The sequence below is a fragment of the Schistocerca americana genome, chromosome 4, assembly GCF_021461395.2.
Source record: "Schistocerca americana isolate TAMUIC-IGC-003095 chromosome 4, iqSchAmer2.1, whole genome shotgun sequence".
NCBI lineage: Eukaryota > Metazoa > Arthropoda > Insecta > Orthoptera > Acrididae > Schistocerca > Schistocerca americana.
Genome location: NC_060122.1, coordinates 124613379 through 124623085, shown reverse-complemented (window position 1 = coordinate 124623085; position 9707 = coordinate 124613379). Strand labels below are relative to the sequence as shown.

At 43.9% G+C, this 9707-nt stretch overlaps 1 non-coding gene across 1 annotated transcript; it reads right to left on the bottom strand.

The window, feature by feature from the left end:
- Positions 1 to 715: 715 nt before the first annotated feature.
- Positions 716 to 792, bottom strand: Trnat-ugu. The gene has a single exon. It is a non-coding gene; the product is annotated as a tRNA-Thr (tRNA).
- Between the last annotated feature and the right edge of the window lie 8915 nt (positions 793 to 9707).

The following is a 9707-nucleotide window of genomic DNA, read 5'->3' as shown; positions in this document are numbered from 1 at the left end:
TAATGTACGTAAATCGCGACTATGTGTATTCTTACAGGCAGAGGAAGCGCTCAGTATGACCAATACCTTAATCCTGAACGGATGTCAGTTTCCCACAGATCACAGTCCACATGGGAGCTAAGAGATGACAATGCATGTTAAAGTTCGATGACGCATCGATTTTTCGGCTGACTTGAAGCGCTCCGCGGCCCTCAATTGCAGACGGCTGCTGCCAACAGATCAGGTTTAGTGTTGCTGAAACTGCTGCAATATACACACGTACGTAAGTTTGAGGATCCCTCACTTGGTGCAAACTGTTCCAGTCCCACATGTCTTTCTTCTCCACATGTTAGCTGTGATGCGTTCCTTTGCAAGTGATAGAAGTATCCACTCTACAGCTGGCGCAACATATGGCGGGAGGTGATCACCCCTCTTCTTGACAATGCTGCACGCTCCGCGTGTTATGTGACCGTCAACGGGAAACAACCTAGTTGTTATCGTCTCCACCAAGTTCACACCTCGTCGGCTCCCTGCTCCTGCAGGGTGCCAGAGACGGACGCCGTTACTAAACACATCAGATGAATTCGCAATTGAGAATAATGACTACCAGAACGTGAACTGTAGAATGGAATGACGTATGGTTGACGACATATGGAAGTTTGAAATGATAATTAAATCAAGACCCTAAGCTATCGACAGGCGTTGATATATATCAACAGGTACAGTTGAAAATGTGTGCCCCGACCGGGACTCGAACCCGGGATCTCCTGTTTACATGACAGACGCTCTATATCCATCTGAGCCACCGAGGGCACACAGGATAGTGCGACTGCAGGCATTTATCCCTTGCACGCTCCACGTGAGACCCACATTCCTAACTTAATGTCCACATACTACATTCGTAGTGCCCCAGCCCATTCACTCATGCCTAGCGAAGACAATCTTACCGAGTCCCTTAAGAGTTCGGGCAATGCATGTGCATGCAGCACAGAAGAAGAAGGTCAATGGCCGGTTAGCCTTAACTACATGAAGAAGGTAAGCCCACCACAATTTAACACGTTGGTATCATTTTGCACAAGCCGCAAGTGTGACACAGCAAGTGTTTCAGGAATGGAGCGAGATGAAATGAAATGATGGTACGGCATTACTGGCCGGGAGACGTCGTCTGGGGTGGTTTGTCAGCGTGGCACAAGCGGTTCTACTTGACAGTACCCAGCCCTCGAGAGACGAATGTCTCTCCGACCCGATCGGGTATCGAAACGTGGACCACCCCTCCCCCCCCCCCCCCTCCCCCAGTCTAGATACAACGACTTCAACCGTTAGCAGTATAGCTGGGGACACTTCTACATCTACATCTACATACATACTCCGCAATACACCATACGGTGCGTGGCGGAGGGTACCTCGTACCACAACTAGCATCTTCTCTCTCTGTTCCACTCCCAAACGGAACGAGGGAAAAAAGACTGCCTATATGCCTCTGTACGAGCCCTAATCTCTCTTATATTTGTGGTCTTTCCGCGAAATATAAGTTGCGGCAGTAAAATTGTACTGCAGTCAGCCTCAAATGCTGGTTCTCTAAATTTCCTCAGTAGCGATTCACGAAAAGAACGCCTCCTTTCCTCCAGAGACTCCCACCCGAGTTCCTGAAGCATTTCCGTAAACTCGCGTGATGATCAAACCTACCAGTAACAAATCTAGCAGCCCGCCTCTGAATTGCATCTATGTCTTCCCTCAATCCGACCTGATAGGGATCCCAAACTCTCGAGCAGTACTCAAGAATAGGTCGTATTAGTGTTTTATAAGCGGTCTCCTTTACAGATGAACCAAATCTTCCCAAAATTCTACCAATGAACGGAAGACGACTATCCGTCTTCCCCACAACTGGAATTACATGCTTGTCCCACTTCATATCGCTCTGCAATGTTACACCCAAATATGTAATCGACCTAACTGTGTCAAGCGCTACACTACTAATGGAGTATTCAAATATTACGGGATTCTTTTTCCTATTCATCTGCATTAAATTACATTTATCTATATTTAGAGTTAGCTACCATTCTTATACCAATCACAAATCCTGTCCAAGTCATCTTATATCCTCCTACAGTCACTCAACGACGACACCTTCCCATACACCACAGCATCATCAACAAACAGCCTCACACTGCTATCCACCCTACCCAAAAGACCGTGCGAGGTGGCGCAGTGGTTAGCACACTGGACTCGCATTCGGGAGGATGACGGTTCAATCCCGTCTCCGGCCATCCTGATTTAGGTTTTCCGTGATTTCCCTAACTCGTTTCAGGCAAATGCCGGGACGGTTCCTTTGAAAGGGCACGGCCGATTTCCTTCCCAATCCTTCCCTAACCCGAGCTTGCGCTCCGTCTCTAATGACCTCGTTGTCGACGGGACGTTAAACACTAACCACCACCACCTATCCAAAAGATCATTTATGTAGATAGAAAACAACAGTGGACGTACCACACTTCCCTGGAGCACTCCAGATGGTACCCTCACCTCCGATGAACACTCACCATCGAGGACAATGTACTGGGTTCTATTACTTAAGAAGTCTTCGAGCCACTCACATACTTGGGAACCAATCCCATATGCTCGTACCTTAGTTAGGAGTCTGCAGTGGGGCATTGAGTCAAACGCTTTCCGGAAGTCAAGGAATATGGCATCCGTCTGATACCCTTCATCCATGGTTCGCAAGATTTCATGTGAAAAAAGGGCGAGTTGCGTTTCGCAGGAGCGATGCTTTCTAAAGCCGTGCTGAGGCATGGACAGCAATTCATTATATTCGAACTGAGAATCCTGCAACAAACCGATGTTAAGGATATTCGTCTGTAATTTTGAGGATCCGTCCTTCTACCCTTCTAATATACAGGCGTCACCTGCGCTTTTTTCCAGTCGCTCGGGACTTCACGTTGGGCAAGAGATTCGCGATAAATGCAAGCTAAGTAAGGAACCAATGCAGTAGAGTACTGTCTGTTAAACCGAATTGGAATCCCATCAGGACCTGGCGATTTATTTATTTTCAACCCAATCAGCTGCTTCACAACCCCAGGGATGTCCTCCATACGGGTATCTGTACGAGACTCAAACGGCGGTATGTTTGTACGATCCTCCTGCGTGAAAGATTTCTCAAATGCTAAATTTAAAATTTCAGTTTTCGTTTTGCTGTCTTCCGTTGCCAGGCCAGACTCATCAGTGAGTGACTGGATGGAAGCCTTCGACCCGCTTACCGATTTTACGTAAGACCAGAATTTCCTTGGGTTTTCAGCAAGATCTTGAAAATCATGAAGATGACATTCGGAGTCTGTCTGCTTCCCAGCCACAAAGATAAAAGAATAGATTAGTACCCATGGAGATAATATATCATACTGATGCTGATGGACATCCATTCCGAATGGAAACTTAATCATTTAAGACACATTATGTGATGCATAGTTCCACAAAGTCTGATAGATGTCGGACTTAGTGCTTCATTGCGTAGTACTTACCATTCTTGTCAGTTAAGACTGAAATGTTTGATTACGTCAGTGATAAATACAGAATATTCGCGTTATTTCTAACTTTTTCTATATTTCGAGAAAGGGAATACACGCGAATAGCCAGTTATCCGTCCTTGGCAAATAAATCCCATTTACTTTCATTTATCTCTACATAGGGAAGGAGGAAACACCGACGTTTGTAGCAGCAGTCCAATAGTTAGAAATCGCTGAAATGGTTCGACGAACGCAAATACACGAGGGAGCACACGGTAGTCTTTTTATTGCAGAAACGACCATAACCATTTAGCCTGCTGACTGCGCAGACAAAAACGGAACGATAATTAATTGCGTGGAAGTATCAGGCGTCCATTGTTCTGACCTGGAAAGGGCCGAGCGGCAAGCGAGTTTTTCGCTGTGTCGACATGACAACGAGACTGTTATGTGAAATGGCTCTCTAACGGTGACGTAAGGTTCTGAGTTACCAAACGAATGAAAGGAAATAAGAAGCTGGTTCTCAATCAGATAAGAAAAAAAGTGCGAATAAAATAAAGTAACCAACAATAACAATACACTTAATCTCTAAATTACTGGAGGACACGTCCACGTTAATCACTGAATCGAAGACACGAAGCACAACACTGCAATATCAATTATCGGAAGGTTTTTTCTTTTTTTAAATAGAAACAACGACTCCTGGATAATACGTTATTCCGCACTGTTCATGCTTCTCAATAGTCTCATATTTTGCCAATAAATAATAATGTAGCGGAAGTTTTACAGTATCTGTTACATATAAATTACTACTAGTTTTGTTCTGTATTCATACGCGTTTCTCTTTGATTTAAAACGTGCACCCGAACTTTTTCCACTATAACTTTTGTTAACTACGGAGTAAAATCTTTTTGGCTTCGAAATACGTTAAATGGAGTAATAAATATCAACCAACAAAGGCTAAAGTTGTGCAGTGTAGCACTCTCTTAAATTAAAGTACACTGAAGAAAATGAAAATAAAAGCTTTGTTTGCGTGGCCATCTTCTTCACAAGAGAAACTCCCCATCGCGCACGCCCCCCCCCCTCCCACCCGCCCTTCCCCACAGATTTAGTGGTAAAAAAATGAAATGATCGTGTGGCATTATTAGCCGAGAGGCTCCATCCGGGGAAGTTCGGCCGCCGAGTGCAAGTCTTTATTTCATTCGACGCCACATTGGTCGATTTGTGCACCGGTGATGGGGACGAGATGATGATGAGAACAACACAACACCCAGTCCACGAGCGGAGAAAATCTCCACCCCGGCCGGGAATCGAACCCAGGCCCACTCGATAGGAGGCAAGAACGTTATCACTCGGCTAAGCAGGCGAACCGATTTACTGGTAAGATGGCCCAGTGGATAGTCCATCAAAAACTGAACACAGATCAAGCATGAAACAGAATCTGTGAAAAAAGAAACCGAAAAAGCAAACGTTCCAACAACAAGAAGTGCAATAAAGCGTAGCGTCAAACAACAACGGCGTCGTGGGTGTGCGTTGCACTGCCAGGCGGCAAGCTATGTGCGACACTCACTCATGCCCCTTTATTTTATAATATTATGAACTGTCCGTGCGGTTATTGAAATGCTTTTTTCTTTTTTTCTCTTTCTGTAGTTTTTGCAGTTGTCCATACTATACTCTGGTTATAGAACATGAACCATGCGGTAAGAATACGTTACCGTCTCAAGTAAATGTGATGAACAATGAGAGAAGGCGAGATACCACACTGACGTCTCACACAAATGAAAACAACAAATAAACGTATGTGAACTATGTTATGACAAAGGAATTCAAGAGTTAAGACTTCCAAAACGAAACACAACTTCAAAAACATTGAAACATGTTTTCACACAGCACAGAGAAACTGTCTCATTGTGAAACTGTTGCGTTCATTTTTTATGTTTGAATCATTTCCTGTGGAGTGATCACATTCACATCATTCATACGACCACCTAAAATGGGAAAGGAGGCATATCTCACTCACTTAACAGGCGTAGACATTAGGTACGTCTGTAAGAGATTCCTATCAAATGATACACGTGCTGTCACTAATGCCGTGTATGACACACCAGACGTGTTTCCCAGTGGAGGATTCGATTGAATTGCCGCCTTGTCATCAACTGATTGCGGTTCCCATTCGAAAGCCACTTCCTTTCGGCTATTAACACAGTAGATGTGCATCACCAAATGTCATTATACTTCCCTTCCCTGTTGCAGTTGGACGTTACACCACGACACAGACACAAATTAGAATAACGCAAACAGCATAACAGATAATAATTGGCACGTAGGAGATGTGAACACGGCTTTTGTTGTTGGCAGTCCAACTTCACTACGACGCCTATAGCCACTTATTTTCCTTGGACCGTTCACTCTTTATATTTTGCTTTTCTTCACAATCCAGTACAAATTTTTTCCTGTTTTCATGCTTAATCTGTGATCAGTTTCTGACAGGCTGTCCACTGCGCCCTCTTATCACTAAATCTAAGGAGGATACGATGGGAATTTTCCCGTGTCAGTAGCCATTATACATTGTTTACCAGTGGTTTTTCATCTTAAACTAAATGTAGATAAAGAGTACTTTTCAAAAGACTCGCTTCACTTTTATCTGTCTATGTCAGAAATAAGGAATCTATCAAAGAAAAGTGGTTAGACACTGGACTCGCATTCGGGAGGACGACGGTTCAATCCCGCGTCCGGCCATCCTGATTTAGGTTTTCCGTGATTTCCCTAAATCGCTCCAGACAAATACCGGGATGGTTCCTTTCAAAGGGCACGGCCGACTTCCTTCCCCGTCCTTCCCTGATCCGATGAGACTGATGACCTCGCTGTCTGGTCTCCTTCCCCGAAACAACCAACCAACCTATCAAAGAAATGTACCAATAATACATGTGATGGAAGATATATAGGTCAGACTAAGAAAATGTTTGACAGCAGATAAAAGAGCATGTAAGACAATAGAAGTACAGGGTAAATCTTTCAGATTGTGCAAAACATTTTCTCTAACACCAACAGAAAATTAATTACCAGAGTATAGGACATGGAAATCGTAAAGGTGAACAACAAATAATGCTTTCTCATCCTACTCACCGTACAGGAAAACTACAACATTCATAAAACCGTAACACAAAAGGAACAAAGCCGACTGATCTACGAAAAACCTCGCAGTTTTTAAATTAACTGAACGCTTAGTGTAATATTAGATATAGACATATGAGCTCACCTTTGTATGTTCACCCCCTCACCAGCATGACAACCTCCCTCCCCGCACCCACATACACTCAGTTATCATCCTTGACTATCATCACCACTTCACTTGCTTTTCCTGCAGTCTCCATTTCCCCTCTTCCATCCCCCTCTGACTCAACACGAACTACCACTTGCGGTATTATTTGTCGTCTTTATACCGACTCACACATGCCATCCACTCACCCACCCACTTACCCACCCACCCACCCACCAACAAACACACACACACACACACACACACACACACACACACACACACACACACACAGACACACACATGTTTATACATGGACGCAAAAATCCATTGAGTTGGCAATACTCACAACATACTCATAAACACACTGCTGAGTACAAAGTAGTATTCTGCTTGTGAAGTTTACAGTACTCAGTTAAAATCTAAAACTAAACAAAACGGGTTAAAAAAAAAGAAAAAACGGAAAACTCCGATTAGGGAATGTTCGATTGCACTTTCGACCTCAACTTCTGTTAACATGAAAGAAAAAGGAAGTCGACTTCAGTATAGATTCTAAGACAAAAAACGACGCACCACTAAGGAATTACCTGAGTGGAAATGAAATCTGTAGATATGACCTACATATAAAGACAATTCATTATAATTTCAGAAAAGTTGGGCGATTTATCATAGAGAAGGACGTTCATAATTTGAGCAACTCAATAGCGCTTTGGTCCATCTCTGGCCCTTATTCAACCAGTTATTCGGCTCGTCATTGATTGATAGATCTGTTGGATGTATTCCTGAGGAATGTAACGCTTATTTCTGCCCAACTGGCGCGTTGTGTCGTCAAAATCCCGAGCTGATCGGAAGCTCCTGCCCATTTTACTCTGAACGTCCTCAACTGGGGAGAGATCTGGCGACATTGCTGACCAACGTAGGGTTTTACAAACACGAAGACAAGCAGTAACTGTGGCCGTTCGTCGAAGGGCATTATCTTGCTGAAAAGTGAAGCCAGAACGGGCAACAAAACGGGGCGTAGAATATCTACATCTACATCTTCATCTACATGGATACTCTGTAAATCACATTTAAGTGCCTGGCAGATGGTTCATCGAACCACCTTCACAATTCTCTATTATTCCAATCTCGTATAGCGCGCGGGAAGAATGAACACCTATATCTGATTCCCCTTATTTTATCTTGGTGATAGTTCCTCCCCATGTTAGTCAGTGTCGACAAAATATTTTCGCATTCGGAGGAGAAAGTTGGTGATTGGAATTTCGTGAGAAAATTCCGTCGCAACGAAAAACGCCTTTCTTTTAATGATGTCCATCCCACATCCTGAATCATTTCTGTTACACCCTCCCATATTTCGCGATAATACAAAACGTGCTGCCCTTCTTTGAACTTTTTCCATGTACTCAGACAGTCCTATCTGGAAGGATCCAACACCGCGCAACTGTATTCTGAAAGTGGACGGACAAGCGTAGTATGTCGGTTACATTTTCTAAGTGTCCTGCCAATAAAACGCAGTCTTTGGTTAGCCTTCCCCCATAATATTTTGTGTGTGCTCCTTCCAATTTAAATTGTTCGTAATTGTAATACCCAGGTGTTCAGTTGAATTTACGGCTTTTAGATTAGGCTGATTTATCGTATAAACGAAGTTTAACGCGTTCCTTTTAGCACTCATGTGGGTGACCTCAAACTTTTCGTTATTTAAGGTCAACTGCCACTTTTCTCCCCATTCTGATATTTTCTGATATTTTGCAGTTTGTTTTGATCTTCTGATGACTTTATTAGTCCATAAACGACAGCGTCATCTGCAAAGAACTGAAGACGACTGCTCAGATTGTCTCCCAAATCGTTTATATAGATAAGGAACATCAAGGGCCTATAACACTACCTTGGAAAACACGAGAAATCACTTCTGTTTTACTCGATGACTTTCCGTCAATTACAACGAAATGTGACCTCTCTGACAGGAAATCACAGATCCAGTCAGTAATGATGTAGCGTTTCCGGCAAAAACCATTTTTGCTTGGACACAAATTTGTCGTAAACAGACGTGCTGTTTACGTGTGGCTAGGGACGCTAGGTGATCGTCCCGTTCCGGCACACATTCTTCCAAGAAAGCTTGGGCGAGGTATCTTTAGTTTCAGTGGCGAGTTCTTTCAGGATTGTTTGATGGCCTTACCGTTGAACAGCGTTGGGATCTGCAGTATGTGCATGATGCGTCACCTGCACATTTCGATGCTTTTGTAGGACGGTCTCCGAGGCACGATTACGACAGCAGATGGTTAGGTACCCAGGAAGATCAATTTGAGACTCCACGATAGTCTCGCTCATGGAACGAGCAGCAGTGGTGAGAGATTTGAGTGTTCGCGGTGGCTGCCTGACAGACCGAGGAATGTAGGAGGCTGAGAATTGCGTGTTTTTTCCCCAAGGGCGGATCGTGTAGGCCTAGAGAAAACCCGGAGACAACTCAGTGGGAGACACTGTGGTTGAAGTGAATGATGAATATTACATTTACAGCGATTCTACCTTACAAACTCTACAAACATCATACAAAAAGCAAAGTACACCAGAATAATAGCAACAATGATTCTAACGCCAGTACGTCAGTTAAAGTTGTTTCACTTACGGTAGATTATGAAATTAATACCAACTGAACCACTGCCCGCATCTCGTGGTCGTGCGGTAGCGTTCTCGCTTCCCACGCCCGGGTTCCCGGGTTCGATTCCCGGCGGGGTCAGGGATTTTCTCTGCCTCGTGATGGCTGGGTGTTGTGTGCTGTCCTTAGGTTAGTTAGGTTTAGGTAGTTCTAAGTTCTAGGGGACTGATGACCATCGATGTTAAGTCCCATAGAGCTCAGAGCCATTTGAACCACTAGGGGAGTACGATCATACGAAGCGTAAAAGAAAGCTGACAACTTCGGTAAACAACACCACGAACTGCTTTTCAAATCACGCATATATATAAAGAATTACAGACTAAGT